Below are 3545 nucleotides of genomic sequence, written 5' to 3'. Positions count from 1 at the left end.
GCAAATGTAGTAGCAGATGCCCTCAGTCGTAAGGCTTACTGTATTTGCTTGACAGTAACGCCTAGAGATATAACTTTGTGCCAAAAGCTTGAGAACTTGGGAATGGAGATGATTCCGCAAGGAAGTCTAGCCAATTTAAAGATTGACTCCAATCTTGAAGCTCAGAACATAACAGCACAAAAAGAAGATAAAGGCATGAAATACCTCAAAGAGAAAATTGCTAATAGAGCACCGACAGACTTTAAGAAGGATGATGCAGGTGTAATCTGGTTTAAAAATCAGTTAGTAGTTCCAAAGGTACCTGAGTTACATCAGCAAATCCTGGATGAAGCCCTTAACACAAGGTATTCTATTCACCTAGGAAGCAATAATATGTATCAGGACCTGAAACAGAGGTTTTGGTGGATGAAAATGAAAATAGAAATAGCCCGCTATGTAGCCCAGTGTGACACTTGTCGAAAAGTTAAAGCCATTCATCTCAGATCCACTGCGGAGTTGCAGCCATTGCCTATTCCAGCATGGAAATGGGATGATATTAGCATGGATTTCATAGTGGGATTGCCTAGGACGGCAAAAGATTTTGATTCTATCTGGGTTATTGTGGATCGTCTCACCGAGACTGCACATTTCTTACCTGTGAAAACAATATATAGTGCGGTCACCTATGCCAAGATCTATTTTGATCACATATTAAGTCTGCACGGGGTGCCGAAGACGATAGTGCCTGATAGAGGCACTCAGTTTGTTTCCCAATTTTGGAAATGCCTCCACAAATCCTTGGGCACTGAGCTTCTACACACACTACAAGAAACTTGTTCATCTGTGACGATTTTTTGGTGACAAATTCACATATCGTCACTGATAGACACAATCTGTGACGATAATTTTTATTTCGTCATGGATATGCCCAATGGATATTTTTAGCCCGCTATCTCATGACGATTTTATTAGAATCGTCATGGTGTATGATTTTAAATTCGTCATACTGTAGTTAGCCTAAAACAATCAGATTGATATCATATGTTTGTGGCAAAGAAAAAATAAAAATGTGTTTGCAAAAACATTCAAACCCAAATGATGATTTGTTAAATTTTTTGAACTAGGTAATTTTGTTACTTTGTTGCATGCATTTGGTGCATATGGTAAACCTAAAAATATGATGCATATATAGGATGTGCGTATGATGTGATTCTAACTCTATTTTATTTGTTTGCTGATGTTTTGTGACCACAGTGGCGTGGCCCATTCAATCGTGCTCAGTAAATAAAACGAAAAAATAAGTTAAAAACCAATGGCAAAATGTGAGTCGAACCCAGCACAAACACATAAAAACAAACATACATACCACCGCACCACCTGTTCACTCATGGTGGAGTAGTATTCTACTTTAATTTTGTCCATTACGGCAAGGGGCAAGGGCACAGGGCCCAGTGGCCCAGTAAGATACCGTGATGGCCTTTGTTCTCTGTTCTCAGTTCCTCACGATGCGGACGGCGACCGTGTCAAGTCAGCTCGTGCTTCCCTCCCTATTCCCCAATCCAGCAAACCCTAATCTCGCCTCTTAGTTCTTGCTCGGCTCCAGCGAGTGGTGGCGCTCGACATCGACGAGCGGCAGCAGCCGCCAGGGCAGGCGGACGGCAACCGGGGCGGGGCCTCCTGCTGGGCGGTCACAGGAGCGGCAGCATGGCAGATCTGCAGAGCGGCGCTGCCGCGGCCGGACAGCGGCGCCTGCCGAGGGACGCCAGGACATGCCACCGACCCGCCGTGCAAGCAAGTAGTGGAGGTGAGGGATGACCACCGCAAGTAAGCACCGGCCTGCGTGCAAGCAAGCAGGAGCTCTGTAGCTGAGCTAAGCAGCAGCGCAGCACCAGGCCACTTGGACGACCAAGAGCTCGAAGGTGAGGGATTTTCCAATTAGCTCCTCCACTTTTTTCTGATCTTGTAGGTCATCTATTACTTTGCTAGAAGTTTAATAATTTTAAAGCATATTGGACATTTTTTATGGTATGTAGGTAGTAACAGTAGCATTTGTTTTTCAGCAGGCACACAAAAGGCAAGACTGGAAATTGGGATTTCAGAAAAGTTTGTTGGTTTCTACTTCATCTGGTATGTCTTGGTTTCTACTTCAACTAGTATGTCTTGATTTCAGATAAGTCTGATTGGGATTAAGGTGATATTGCCTTGCTCTTTTGTTTTGTTAATTTCAGTTAGCAATAGTGGCATCGGTGGCAGGATAAAGTTCCATTCTCTTTGTTTTGTCTGCTAGTAAAATCTATCAAGTGTTAGCTTAAAAGTTGAAATTTTAGAGCTACAGATGAATGACTGCTCCATGTGTATATATCTTGATGGTTCCTGTTAGAAGAAAGGCCATGTATTTCTTTGCTCTAAACTACAGCAGAAATTTCCTGAACTGAAACTGACAGCCCATCTACTACTTTGCTAGTAGCAGTTAAAATTGAAAAGTCATTTGCTTTGTGAGGGTGACAAGTATGAATTGATTTTTCTGTCAGATTGGTTTGATACATGCTAGTTTGCTGCTGCTGTTACTGTCTTCTAAATCACCAAGCAGTAGTGCTATATTATCTTGTCATTGCAGTGATATTTGTTCTTGGAATCACCATTTGATTGAACATTTCTTTTTCATGGTTTTCAGGAAAGGAATTGGTGGATAAATAATATGAAGAAGTGCTTGATGAAAGAGCATTATTTCGAGCATCATTCTACCGAGGCGGCTGCATTGATTATTTGCTTAGAGCATCTCCAAGAGTTTGCCAAAATTTACTTGCCAAATCTTGTGATTTGGCAAGTTGCTAAAACATATGGCAAGTGTAATTTTGTAGTCTCTCCAATAGTTTGCCATATGTGCTTGGTAAAATTTAAAAAGTAGACCCACTTCCAAATCTCCATCAACTAATTTCACTTTTATTTATCATCACACCCAGATTTATATTAGCTAAATTTCACTTTTATTTGTCATCGCACTACTACTATATTGATTCAAGGAACCTGTACTTTCGTTTCATTTTGTTATTCAGAGAATATTTGGTCTTATTTGAAAGTGTCAATACTTTTATTTTTTCTATTCAAAGAACTTGTACGTACTTGACACTGTTGGCACTGTTGCCTTTTATTCGATTCATCGTCATAATGACCAGAGAGGGCTTTGTTTAGTTCCGAATTTCTTTTGGATTTTGGCACTGTAGCATTTTCGTTTTTATTTGACAAATATTATCCAATCATATCTAATACTTCATACATATGCTCCAAGATTTGATGTGACGGAAAATCTTAAAAAGTTTTTGGTTTTCAGGGTGAACTAAACAAGACCTAGATTTGCCGGCTACTATTGCTTTAGAGTGTCACATCTGATCTCCTGCTATGGCTTTGCACCGGGTCAATCATGTCGGTCACTGTATCCTGAACAACAGCAGCACCCCGTCAACTCTCTGAAGATTTGATGGCCACAGCAGCACCTGTACGTAAACAACAGCAGCAGGTTTTGGCAAGTCGGAGACCGCGCGCAAATTTGCGCGTGATGGACTCAA

General features: G+C 41.1%; 1 long non-coding RNA gene across 2 annotated transcripts; it reads left to right on the top strand.

The window, feature by feature from the left end:
* Nucleotides 1436-3101, top strand: LOC110436240. 2 transcript variants are annotated; one of them, XR_002454046.1, is made up of 3 exons: nt 1436-1898; nt 2043-2106; nt 2654-3101. It is a non-coding gene; the product is annotated as an uncharacterized LOC110436240 (long non-coding RNA). The 2 variants fall into 2 exon arrangements; XR_002454047.1 differs by having other exon boundaries at nt 2040-2106.

The sequence above is a fragment of the Sorghum bicolor genome, chromosome 6 (assembly GCF_000003195.3).
Source record: "Sorghum bicolor cultivar BTx623 chromosome 6, Sorghum_bicolor_NCBIv3, whole genome shotgun sequence".
Classification (NCBI taxonomy): Eukaryota; Viridiplantae; Streptophyta; class Magnoliopsida; order Poales; family Poaceae; genus Sorghum; species Sorghum bicolor.
The sequence above is the reverse complement of the archived record's forward strand: the minus strand, read 5'-3'. Positions and strand labels throughout refer to the sequence as shown.